Below are 14,411 nucleotides of genomic sequence, written 5' to 3' on the forward strand. Positions count from 1 at the left end.
TTGTTTCCCTCTCAAACGTGATTGGATTGTGCAGGCACTACTGATTGGGACAGCCTATCAGCAATCACCTTCAGCTTTCTGCCAGTCAACTCCATGGTCAGATTTAGATAAGAGACGAAACCATGGACGAAACAATGGATGAAGACGCAGCAGTTCCATCCCGGGAATGTGCCAACCTGTGGCCCCACCTCGACAGACTATTTCAATTTTCTAAACAAGTTAATGATAGTTTTCGATTCAAGTGTTTCAATGACAAAATAGTATTTTGTATTTGATATACGTATTTTATAATATACTATAAATACTGCCCATCCCTGGCAACATGGTAAAAAGATGAAAATGACTTGATTTGACTTTCAATTCCTTTTACATTCTCCAAGGTATTAACATTAACATTTTTCATAACTCCATGTAGGATGTTTCTGTACATGAATGTAAGCACTGTGGCAGTAGTAATGCAATATTTAGAAAATGTAGGCTACTCTTGTACTTTTGATACTCAAGTACTTAAGTAGACATCTGACTGTTGTACTTTTACTTGTACCTGAGTAAAATTTAGCAAAGGGTATCTGTACTTTTACTCAAGTAATGAAGCAGTGTACTCTGTCCGCCTCTGAAAAACACATTCAGAAGCCCCTACTCAAATTAACTTTAAAAAGCATGTCATTGGGGTTATCAAGTGGGCACCCTCATTCATCGATGTTTCGTTAAGTTAGTCCCATGACACCTCATGAAGGCTTAACAGTGAAACCAGCGTCCTGGAGACACTCCCCTCCATGCTGCCACCATATTACCACATTAAAATATCCAATACCCAAAATACTCTTAACCCTCTAGACCGGAGTTGTTCAATGCCCCAGATTCCTGGGAATTCTAAGAGAAAAGGGCAATTTGAGAAACATTTCAAATAACCAAGAATAACTTAAAATCTAATGAAAAGTGTCAATTGTAAGTTTCTTTCAGTTTGATATATGATTCATTAAGAATGATATATTCTTGTTTCCCATAGACGGCCATAGGCCTGCTCACTTACAGTCTCAAAGTCTTTTACTAACAAAAAGTTATAAATCTGGTTCACATGGGTCTGTATTAGAAGCTGGGAAACAAGATACTATATGAGTACTGATTTCATTGAAATAGACAGGCATATCTTGCACTTATTTGGGATTTAGCTAGACAGTTGCAAGGATTAAAGTTCTCCGTCATAGGACGGATTTCCGTCAATTTGATTTTAGAAATGTTATATTTGAGATCGATGCAGATCCGATGAGAAAAAAAATAGGAGGGGGGAGGACTGTCACCTTTGCTTTTCCTTTTTTTAAAGCAACTACAAATATTAGGTAAATGTTTAAAGACCTAATAGTGTTCTTGAGAACTTTCTGTGTCTCAATCAGTGACCGCTCAAGAAGATAGCCTACGTCAGCCATGAGTTTCGCTTTGTACTTGTCTCGGGCGTTTGCTTTAAAAAAAAGAACACGTATGGAGGACTATAACGGTCTAAACGTTGGATTATAGTGACACAATCGAGACAGCTGATGAGGTTGGCCAATCCGTTTAACTTTTTTGGATATGATATTGTGAGCTCTATGTGCGAATTCGGAGGCTGTGTTCTTTCCGTGCATCAATGTAGACACTTACTATCGCGAACTCTTGTCAGGGGAGGTCATTCATTTTGGGTGTCACCTATGACTTGAACAGATAGCCTGCTATGCCACCCGATGTAGGCTACTATTATTGTTACAGTTTTTAATCAATGCAACTAACATTATGTGTAAAGCGACGCAATATAAACCGTAGCCTATGCAATTTATTATCCCGTCTGTTATGACATACAACAATGTTTTTCACAATTTGCGACGGAAGGTCTTTACTGAGCGTGTCGAGTAAGGGGGTCAGTCGTGTTTGTGATAGGCCTGTTAAACTCGATTCCTTTTAAGGATCCGGGTTATTCTGAGTCACTCACTAAACTGATCCGGGTTGAACGAGTCACTTGAGTCACTTGAGTCAGTATTGCTAAATCGCAAAGAAATTCAGTCCTACGTTCAAGCAGTGCAGTGGGGTGCTTCATTTCGTTAAGTGCCTTCTCATGTTGGATGTGGATCCTCCATGATTTGAAACCAGGTTTTTGCAGTACTTGCATTTAGCCTAAGAGTTTTGGTCTCCTGGTCAAAGTGCATCCACACATTGTTCATCTTTTTGGTGCTCATGTTCAGAAACTTTGATCTTATTGACAGGGAGGGTAGCCTATATTATAATAATTAATTATTTGTTGTTGTTTTGTTAACAATAGAAAATTTGCCTAGGTCTAATGCTACTCTGCTACAATGTTTATTACCACTACTATATACTAATAGTAGGCTACTAGGAATCTATTCTAATAGGTATTATAGGCAGCTAATACTAGGCAACTAATATTATTAGCCTATTAATCATAGCTATACATATATCATGTTAGGAAGACTAATATAATATCATATATAATATAATATAATATAACATAATATAATATAATATAAAATAGCCTAATATAATAGCATCAAAACCTCCACCCACTCACGGGAAAGAAAGCAGTTTGAGCCAGACTGTTTATTTATTGTCTTAGCCTAAGCAATTGACTTTCAATGTAGACATAGAAACAGGAACATAGAAATGCCCTGCAGTGACTAAATTATTATTATTATTATTATTATTACTACTACTACTACTACTACTATTCTCATTAGGCCTATTATTATTATCACCTTGACACAAGTAGAAACTAGGCTACTTGCTCGTCTACAGATCCACTCATGACAACTAGCCGGCTGATTCGGCTGACTCGCACTCATAACAACAACGTAACCGGCCCGCTTGGCTGATCCACTGGCTAGCCTACTCTCCATACAGAGCTTGCAATGTTTCAGACTGTCTTCGCGACCTAATTGCATTTTAAAGTAGGCTATGCGTGCAGAATATATGTTATTTCAGAAGTGAACGCATGGCTTTTGTTGTGGATTTTCTTTTAACCTTGACGAGGAGTTACTCGCTCCTCTAAAGATCCACTCATGACAACGTAGCCGGCTGATTCGGCTGACTCGCACTCATGACAACGTAACCGGCCCGCCCTGCAGATCCAACTGACCCGGCTAGCCTGAGCAGCTCCATACAGAGCTTGCAATGTTTCGGACTGTCTTCGCGACCTAATTGCATTTAAAAGTAGGCTATGCCTACGTGTAGAACACTGTATGCTATTTCAGAAGTGAAAGAATGGCTTTTGTTGTGGATTTGCTTTTCACCTTGACGAGGAGTTACTCGCTCGTCTACAGATCCACTCATGACAACGTAGCCGGCTGATTCGGCTGACTCGCACTCATAACAATGTAACCGGCCCGTCCTGCAGATCCAACTGACCCGGCTAGCCTGAGCAGCTCCATACAGAGCTTGCAATGTTTCGTACTGTCTTCGCGACCTAATTGCATTTAAAAGTAGGCTATGCCTACGTGTAGAACATTGTATGTTATTTCAGAAGTGAAAGAATGGCTTTTGTTGTGGATTTGCTTTTCACCTTGACGAGGAGTTACTCGCTCGTCTACTGATCCACTCATGACAACGTATCCGGCTGATTCGGCTGACTCGCACTCATAACGTAACCGCCCGGCCCAGCGATCCGACTAACCCGGGTATACAAAGCAGCTCCATTAAGAGCGTGCAATGTTTCGGACTGTCTGCGCGACCTAATTGCATTTTAATATGCTACACATCTATACACCAAATCTAAAGTATGCCTAGGCTACATGCAGAACATTGAATGTTATTTAAGAGGTGAAGAATGGCTTTTGTTGTGGAATTGATTTTCACTTTGAGGAGGAGCTACTCGCTCGTCTACAGCCACTCATGACAACGTAGCCGTAGCCGACTCGTTCTCATGTAGCCTAACCGGCCGGCTGATCCGACTAACCCGGCTCTGCGGGAAGTTAACCAGTTATCTCAGACTGCCTGCTCACTCAGTCGCTTGAGTTGATTTGTGGAGTTGTGGTTATCCTACTTACGAAATGGTTACATTTTTGGCAGATATGATGGCTAGTAGGCTAGCTAATGTTGCAAGAGGTTTGTGTGTGGCGCTGTTTATCGTTTTAGATTGAATTGTAGTAGGACTCAACTGATCCGAGTTAATGATACTAGAGACTCGCGACTCGTGGGTTAATTTAAAGATACGGGTGAAAGATCCGAGTGAATCACGACTCAAACAGGCGTAGTTTGTGACGCACAGACAGCCTTGTAGCCTATTTTGCTTAGGCCTCACTTTTAACGACAGTAGGTTGTGAGTGTATGTTGACAAAAAATAACCATACAATTAAAATAGTCAACTTAAAACTTTGCTATAAAATATTATTAATTTATAGCACAAAAACATAACCAGTAGGCCTACCAGAACCTCGCATATTAGCGTCATGATTTGTGTACGTCTATTTGGCAAGGCCACTAGCTGTCATGGATGCGTTGTTGCTAAAGTAAGGCAGGTGTCAAAAGTTAAAAAAACTAGATGTACCGCGTAGCGGTACAAAATATGACCGCCTCTCAGTCCTGCACATCCATTCCGCGAAAATAAATCATATTAATGAATTTGTCTCCATCTTCTACTCCATCCCCCACTCTTGAAACTTTTGTGTATGCTTGTTTGGAATGTGTGTTTGATTCTGCACACAAAGTAGCCTACTGGCGCTGCAAAGGTGAATAGATCTGTTTCTGGGCCAAAAAATCTGTAACATTGTTATAAAACCTTTAAAATCTCTAAACAATCACAAGTAGGGCAGTTCATCATAGTCCATCCATTGCAACTGGACTGATGAAAGGTACACCTGTAGGCTACATTGTATTTGGGAAAAGCAGAAGGTAGCAGCATAATGTATTTATTTATTTATTATTAAACTAAAACAATCCCTGTCAGTTCCATGCAGTTTTCAACAGCTATCAAGAAGAGAGGTCATGTCATGGATTTTTGTGAATGTTTCTTCTTCTACATATGCATAGGTTTAGTCATCTAGTTCAAATTATATTCAGCTTTATTGTCAATGCACAAATTAAATACCAGTAGTCTAAAACAAAATGCCGTTTTACCCAGTGGTGCAAATAACTGACATGTCCAAAAGGGCCTTCATGAAATGCGTTGCGAGACTGTTCATACACATTTTAACGGGCAAAGTTGAAGAGCTACTCTCCGTTATTGTTTGTGCAAATACTATCCTGATTCATGTTCCCTTGCATTTTGCAACCATGAGGTCCATGGTTAAGCTCAATCTTTTGACGCAATCTTTTGATTTTCACCCAGCCTAGTCCATGGTAGGCGCCCGATAGAAATATTGTTTAATTTTGCGATTGAGATATCCACGCACTGGCGCCCCCCCTGCGACGTGTTCGCCCCCCGGTTTTAGAGCTATTCTAAATGCAAAAATGCATAGACATTGCATGACAAAACCGTGACTGTTAACAAACTATGAGCTATATAAGGTAGGCCCTATGCTAGGCCTATTACACAACACAAATTGTCACCAGGCTATGCTGGCGACCCAAATAAAATCTCCGTTGGAACCAATGGCTTACACCTTACAGTATCAAGCTGCCACCTCTTGGCGAAAAGTTAATAGTTTTGCATATCAGTAGTAATACATGGCGGAAAGGGCGAATGAAGTGGACACTTCTAAATGGAACCCAACCCACTGTACAGTAACTCAAGGTCTGTGGCTAAAGCAGCCATAATGAAAGCGTTATCATTGTTTGGATACTTCACACACACGTGTTTTTTAATCGCATAGACTACAACTACCAAGCTGGAATCAAAGCACATCGACTCCCCTCTCACACCCTAAACACGCACTTCGAACAAACAAAAAGCGCCTCAGTCTCACGGAATAGCCATAGGCAAAACTGTATCTGACCGGTGTAACGTTGGTACTAAATCATCCATCGCAAAGAATGATTTTTGTAGCACGTGCAACAAATATGTGTAGGTACAGCCCTGCCCTGAATACATCTCAACGTGCGCTCTAAAACATCTGGTTTAAATGGAGATGTAGATCATCACGGGATCATAGACAGGTTATCTTTCAGGTAGCCTAGGCCTATATATTTTCCATTAAAAAACCATCACGTAGCGAACGTGTTGTGGCTAACTCACTTAGCTCCTGTTAGTAGCCTAGGTTATGGTCATAAGCAAATGAGATGACAGTCGAAAGATACAATTAGTGCTGTTATCGATTTGCTTGGTAGCCTATAAACGCATTTATGGTTTTCTACAAATACAACATCAATAATCAAATTGGCCTCCATCACTCAACCATGCTAACGGTAACATTATTTTACCTACGTTCTGCTATTGATAGGATTAACGTAGCCTACCTGCAGTAAAAAACAAGCATGTCCGATAAACATTCTCAGATTTATTTCGGCTTCAAGAGGAAATGGGAATTACATTTCATGCAGAAATCATCCTACCCTTAGACGTTCTCTGCGGTAAACTACTGTAGCCTACAGTCTTGTCCTTGTAGGAAGCATAGTGTCTTTCTAACCCACTTTAGATTAACTTCCAACAAAATTACGTCTCACTGCAACGATGCGCCATCTAGTGGACAAACGACTACTTATCGCCAATACTGGAAATGCAGCCATGATGATGATGATGAATATTTATTTTGGCTTTCTTTTAATCCTACTGAATTTGTAATTATGTATCAGCCGTTCTAATACCGATAGTATGTGGGTGCCTGTGTGTGTGTGTGCATGTGTATATGTGTGCACCACCATCTACAGGCCAATGAGTGTAGAGTCACTAAATGTACACATAACTTAATTTTTTAGACCCCCCATGGATGAAATTCTACGAAACTTGGCATACCCCCAGAGAATGTCAGGTTAATCATACACATAACATTTGGTGCAGTTCTGAACGTCTTTACTGAAGAGAGGGGCGATTAAAGCAGAATGATATTGCATTTTCATTTTTTACCGGGGGGGTGCAAATCACAAATGAGTGATTATGGGCTAAGTTGATGTGGGCCCTTGAGACCAACATACCATAAAAATTTATTCATCCTCGGTGCCACGGTTCAGGTAGTTATTTAGGAAAAACTGCATTTTTTGGGTTTCGGGGGGCCCAGCGCGGAGGGGGAGTGGCCCCCGGGGACCAAACGAAATTTTTCCGTAAAAGTCTAGTGGGGCTACATACCCACCAAATTTCATGTGCCCCGGTGTTTCGGTGCCCCGGGTATCGTTGACCAAAATTTCAGGAAGTAGATGACGGGGAAAAAAAAAAAAAAAATTTAAAAAAACTTTGACAATCCCTATATGACCGCTTCGATAGCTTCGCTAGCGGCGGTCATAATAAATGCAGATGGGCAGCTGTTGGAAACGGGGGAGAACTAACAAGCCATGGTGTAAAGAAATTAAAGTGCCAGCGGTTTGCTTTTGCGCGGTTCGCTGCAAGAAAATTGTTTATGGATGCAATAGGAAAACTTTTTAGCACGCCACCAATCAGAAGACCGCCATAAGGTTAACTTTCGTGCACTTCAGGACATCTTCCCTACCTGGTGCAACTAGCCACCACGACAGAGGTAGGCTACGTTTATCTATGGCTGACCGTTTTTACGTTTAGAAAGTAGGCTACGCATGTTCTTTCATAGCGCAACACGACCTGTCCTTAACCATATCGCAACCTCTTGTCAACCTTATACAATCTGTTGCTGAAGACAAAAGCTCCGTCTCCAGATTGTCGTTATCAAATGCGCAGACCTCCTGCATGAGCACACACAGTATTGCTGCTCATTGGAAAACTGAGTTGTCTGTAAAACTCAAAATTACCATGTTTTCATTATGCGGATGAGGCAACAAATGGAAATATGAACAATATCTAGAATGTTCTGATTCGTTACTTTGATGAGGAAATGGGAAGTCTTGCAAACTTGATTTTATAGATTTTACTTGGTGTTGAATTGCATATTAACAAGAACAAAATCTCCCCTTTAAACACTTTTGGCCTGAAGTAATTAAATAAGAGTGTGTTAAAGCCTTTCTACAATATTGCTGCAGTAGAAAAGAACAGCAATGGCTAATCAGCAATGGTCAGGGATGGTACTAAAATATATTTTTGTTCATCAGGAAAACTCAATCTCAATCAAGAACACTCTCAATTCGCCTTATTCACATGGCGGCCATTGGCGGCTAAAACGAGGCTACAGGGTACACAAACCATAGGATTGTTATGTTCTATGCATTCACCTGTAGGTGGCATTAATTATATAGTAAGTGTACCCTGTAGCCTCGTTTTGGTTTAAACAATGGCCGCTGTGTGAATAAGGTGAATACTCCCTTTACTTTGCTGTTTGCATCTTTTTGTACATTAAAAACCAATAGGTCGCGACCGCAAAAGCGGTGCTATCTCTATAGGTAGATATGAACAACGTATGACTTATGGCCTGAAAAAAGTCAAACGATTTTTTTTCACTTTAATCCCTGCAGTTGGGCCTTACAGCTAAAGAATGATGAGGATATGAACTAACGTAGGGTAGAAGCATAGCGCATGGTTCAAATTACGGGGGGTATTGGGGGGGTCCGTACCCCCTAGATGAGACTTGGACCCTCCCAAAAGGGATGAAAATAATAGTTTGGGGGGTACTGAAAAAAATGTATAAAATGTAATGTTATCCAATAATGCATGTAATTAAATGCAGTATTCCCATCACATACCAACAATTCAGTAGCCTAGAAATCTAGACGCGCCCCTAGCGGCTGCCAGGGCTAGTCTAGCAACTCTCCGTTGGCTTGTGAGCTCCAGAAATCGAAACTTAATCAGGCCAATGAAATCGTGTATAGAGTCGTTAGGTGGGCTTAACATAATGATTGATGGCAGAGTTGAATTCCCGGGACACTGAAAGACCGTGGTAGACGAAACTTGGTGGGCATGTAACCCCATATGGATAGCATGGAACCATCGTTTTGATCTGTAGCCCCCCCGCTGGACTGGACCCCCCAATAATCAATTGGGCCTGAAATGTCTTTCCTCGTTGCCATTATTAAAGATCAGCCTTTCTTAAAAACGTATTGCTGCACAAACGTTTTTTTTTTTTTATAAAACACCAGGGGCACAATGCACTAGGCTGCATTATATGAAATGCCTAGGCTAAACAACGTGAAGATATTTTTTTTCCAACCGTGAACAAGTCATTTTTTATTTGCTTGATGTTTGGTAGGCTTAGGTTTGTATTGCACTGCTATACCAAAAAATATTTTTTGGCTGTGGCGCGCAATTTTACGCACGGGGCGCACCGAACAGTGTTTACCCAAATTCAACCCTTCCCATAACGTGTATGGTATATTGTGCTTGTTAGTATGATTACAGTAGTTTCTTTTAACTTGTCGGCCAGCCAGCCACGGTCATATGACCCATATTTCGAACGAAAGTTGACTGTGAACCACAAGTGTGAAATCATGTGTAAACCTAAATGGAGAGTGACGTCACCAGTCGAAATAGCTGTACCCCCCGAAGCTCACGGTATAATTCGATCACTAGCATAGCGCATGAAACCGTGACTCATTTGACTAAGTATGCCACCAAGAACAGGGACTGTTAAACCTGACATGGATTTCCGTTTTGTTTTACATGCACTTTATGTTATATAATTTATCTAAACTTGATCAGTTGATGATAAATAACCTGTTGCACTCGCTCACTAACCTTCAACCTATCCTCGGCTAACATTACGAGTCTCAGACTAACGTTACCTCAGTGAAGGCTATTTTTTTGTAGTCACAAATGAGATGACGAGACATTAGCCTACTTGTATACAAATACATTTTCCTGACATCCATGGGTGGGTCCCGCTTTGGTTATTAGTCAACATAACTCATTGAGAGAGAACAAATAAGTAGTAGTTTGCAATAACTATCTGTAAGTGGGATAACGATAATAGCTTTACTGAACATGCCAGAAAGGAGTAATGTTAACGTTATGTGTTAAGATATAACTGCAAATAAACCTGGCATGGGTTTATCATAAATGTTATGGTTAATCACTATGACCCATCACTGAATTATGTCTATATTTTACTGGTGCTAGCTAAACTCAAACTGACTTTCACAGTGACAGCCATACGAATATGCCAGAGAGGCAGCTAAGTTAGTCATGACAAACGGGAGGATGCTAACGTTAAATATATTACACTTTAATATTTTTATTTCGTCATTTTCTTACATCAATATCATCGTCACTGACATCCAAACATGGTGGATGCACATCAATACTATCTCATCTAATGAGAAAAGACGCGGACGCTTGTTAGAAGCCATAACTCCAGAGGCTACGTAAGTCCTCAGCCGGTCAGTCACCAGCGTGTGTAGGCTAAACTCAAAAATACCGGAGAAATGTCAATAGCGACCTAGCCATTTAAGTGTGTCAAAATAAAATTCTGGTTTTCATGTATCCACTAACGCTGTATTATTTTATGTATAAAGGTTACACTGTAGCAGGTGTCTCTTTAACCCTCTAACCGCCCATGTCGCAATATTGGACAAGCGTCATTACTGAATAAAACAGGCGAGTACAGTGTAAAATCTCATTTGTACTCTTGACCACTAGTTGGCAGACACCCAGAGCTTCGATTCAAGCTCAATCTTTTTTTTCAAAGTTTTCAGGAAGCATGTGAAAAACACGCGAGAAACACACGAAGAAGACGTGCATTTCCTCCATAACGCGGAAGCGATGCGGGCCATAGTTTTGCACAAATTGAAGCAGAAATACACCAAATGTTGAAAAAACGTGTTATGAAGTCTTGGATCTGTTAATCACCTATTCTGATTCTGAAGGAGAATATCTGCCTTTTGGAGAATATGATCGATCGTCTATTGACTGATAGTCACGGTGCGTCTGTGAATGGAGGTACGTCTTTGCGACAGTGTCCACTAAGCATACCAAGCTTATTTCGACCCTCTGCCCAACATAGCTGGAGGTGCCAGTGGCAATAGTGATGATAGTGTCCGTAATGGACGTGGTATAGACAGCAGGGGTTGTAAAAAATAGGGCTCTGAAGAACTACAAAGTCACCCGCGATATGGAACTGATTTGACCAGGCTACTTTATTGTATAGTATCATAGGGTAGGACTTTATCTCTGACCACTTGCAAGCCATGGCCTTTTGAAATTTTGATGTACAAATCAAGTTTATTCTTTTTAAACCCTGGCGGCTAAAGGGTTAAGAATTGCGGCCGTTACAGGAGAATATAGAACGGCCGTCGACGGCCGCTATGGGGTATAGAGGGTTAACCAGCCTAGGCATGGTCAAGGTTGGCTAGGTTGGTCCGTCCCGTTGATGTGGACTGAACCATAACCATAAAAACCCTGGCCAACCACCATCAACCTAGGCACAGCCCATCACAAACACAAAACAAATTAGCCAGTTAGCTTACGCCCCATGTTGCCACCATATTACCACAATAAACATCCAAATACCTTTAACCAACCTAGGCATGGTCTAGGTTGGTCTGTCCCGTTGATGCGGACTGAACCATAACCATAAAAAACCCTAGCCAACCACCATCAACCCAGGCACAGCCCATCACAAACACAAAACAAATTAGCCAGTTAGCTTACGCCCCATGCTGCCACCATATTACCACAACAAACATCCAAATACCCTTAACCAACCTAGGCATGGTCTAGGTTGGCTAGGTTGGTCTGTCCCGTTGATGCGGACTGAATCATAACCATAAAAAACCTTAGCCAACCACCATCAACCTAGGCACAGTCCATCACAAACACAAAACAAATGAGCCAGCTAGCTTACCTTAGCTTGCGCCCCAGGAAGGGTAACTTCTCCTTACCCACAACCATTCGCTTGCTCGTTCTGCTGCCAAGGACATGTTACTAGTCACCTGCCTTAGATTTTGACCACAAATGCCCAATTCAGACAGCAAGCCAATAGCAGATCTGGCCACAAACCCTCGTGCACCGATTTCAATAGACCTTAATCGTGCACTCCAACCTCGCTTGGCTGCCTCCTCTGCTATTTCTGTGTATTTCGCTCTTTTCAACTCATTGGCCTCTTCCACTCTGTCTTCCGAAGGAACAGTGAGTTCAATGAAGTAAACTATCTTCTCTGAATCCGACCATAGAATTACGTCGGGTCGTAGCTTAGTACTCACTATATGTGAAGGTACCGCCATCTGCTGGCCAAGATCAACCTTCATTTCCCAGCATGGTCCATTTTCCATCTGGCCGGTTTTACAGCTGGCCTTCACGGAACAAGGTTTATCCCCCTGACGTACAAATTTAATTTGCCTTACCCCTTTACTAGCTCCTAATGAATTGACTTTTCTCCTTTTATCCTCTATTGCCGCTGCCACACATTTCAATACCTGGTTATGACGCCACGTATACCACCCCTGGGTGAGACTTACCTTGCACCCTGATAGGATATGGTGGAGACTGCCCACACACGAGCAAAGTATGCATTTATCATCCTCACCAAACCATTGACTTAAATTCTTGGGAGATGGGAGCACATCATATGTAGCACCTAACATAAATCTGATCCTACCAGCTTCCATGCCCCATAGATCTTTCCATTTAATCCGTCTTTTTTCCACCCCTTCCCAGTTCACCCACTGCCCTTGTTTTGCCTGCGACACTGCCTTAGTACATCTTACAGCCTCCTCCTGTCTATGCATTTCCTCCACTACCATTTTCCTCTTTTCTCCTGCAGAAGCCTTACTCCACAAGGGTTTACTTACGCCCACCCCTAGACCCCCCCCCCGCCCGTGCTGTACATGGCCCATTATATCCCTGTGCCTCAATGCTGATTGAGCTTGCTTAACTGCCTTTTCTGTCATTTCCAATCTAGCCTTAGCACACTTAAATTCCTCTGTCAGACTAGATATTGGCAACTCTACAATGCCCTTCCCATACAAGGCTACATTGCTTAAGCAGCGTGGGACTCTAAGCCATTTTCTGACAAAGGAGTTGATTATTTTTTCCAACCTCTCTACCTTTGACAGAGGAACTTCATAAACTGTCAATGGCCACATTAGCCGAGGCAATAAACCAAACTGCAAACACCATAGCTTAATCTTACCTGGCAGCCCTGACTTGTCAATTTTTGCAATACCTTGCCTAGTGACCTGTCTCAAGTCTTCAACTTGTGATTTATCACTAAGGCTTGCATCATCGTCTATAAGGTGTGTCGGCTCACTGAGAAAAAGCCCAGTATGTCCCTGCTTTGAAATAAATTCTGTGAGTTACTGGAAGGCAGTGCAGGGACTTACTTATTAAAGTAATGTTGTCAGTTTCTTTAGTTGTTTGCTCTGCCTAAGGAGTGTGTGGTAGTGGGTTGCCTTTTTATATGTGGCTTGTCCTAAGGCTGGAGAAATATTAAGTTATGGTCTGATTTCCCCTGCAGGGGTGGCACTGTATGCATCCATCATGTTGGCATACATAAGGTCTATTTGCCTGTTCATCCTCGTGGGCCAATCCACAAACTGATAAAAGACAGACAGGGTGAAGTCAGTGCGTGATGTGATTGAAGTATTCAGAGATCATAATGGAAGCCTCTGAGTTTGAAGCCTTATGACTATGGGGCGGATGACATCACACACAGTTTCAGCAATCACCTGTGGGGGAATGTAAACACACACAACAATGGTGTATAATCAGGGCATGTAATGCAATTGGAGACTCACCGCCTGCAGCTCGATGTCATGGCGACATAAAGTTTCCTTAACTATGACTTGCCGCGGGTTGTACCACTTATGTGACGGAGCCAGATCAGCCAGATCTGCGCAGTGCTGTAAGATTGAACACACCCACTGACAGAAAAAGGTTTTTGTTTTCCATTCTTGTTTTCCAGTTCGAACATATTTTCATTGACTCTTGTTAGGGGGGGGGGGGGTGTAGTTTTAGAAAATAAATTAATAAAGCATAATTTTCCATGTAAACATTGACTAGCTAATTTAGGAGTGGTGGTGGTCATGTGATGGTCAGACCAGACAGTAATTTAATTATTAGATAAAGTGTTATTTAACACACCCATTTCCAGTTTCCTCTCCAAATACAGATACAGTCACTGTACACCTCTACATGATAGTGTGGCAAATGCCATTACATTTCATTTTAATTTCTTAATAAGTCTAAATGAAATCATCCAACATTATCTCATGGAATTCTCCGCTCAAACATGATCCTCATCACAGGTGGGCCAATTTAACATTTAATTTATTTGACTTAGCTGAGACTCTGTCACTTCTTTATATAATACACTTTAGTCCTTGACATGATGGGCAGCTAAATAAGGTAGAATTAATATAATTAGATATTAAGTTCTACATATTGTGCCTTTTGAGGCATGTGTGGTTATGACTGTGTTCTTGTATGTTTATTCTGTACTGTGTGC

The sequence above is a fragment of the Alosa pseudoharengus genome, unplaced genomic scaffold (assembly GCF_046254945.1).
Source record: "Alosa pseudoharengus isolate Yale_2024_CS ecotype anadromous, Long Island Sound unplaced genomic scaffold, YU_APseudo_1.1 YU_APseudo_1.1_scf_9, whole genome shotgun sequence".
In the NCBI taxonomy this organism is placed as follows: Eukaryota; Metazoa; Chordata; class Actinopteri; order Clupeiformes; family Clupeidae; genus Alosa; species Alosa pseudoharengus.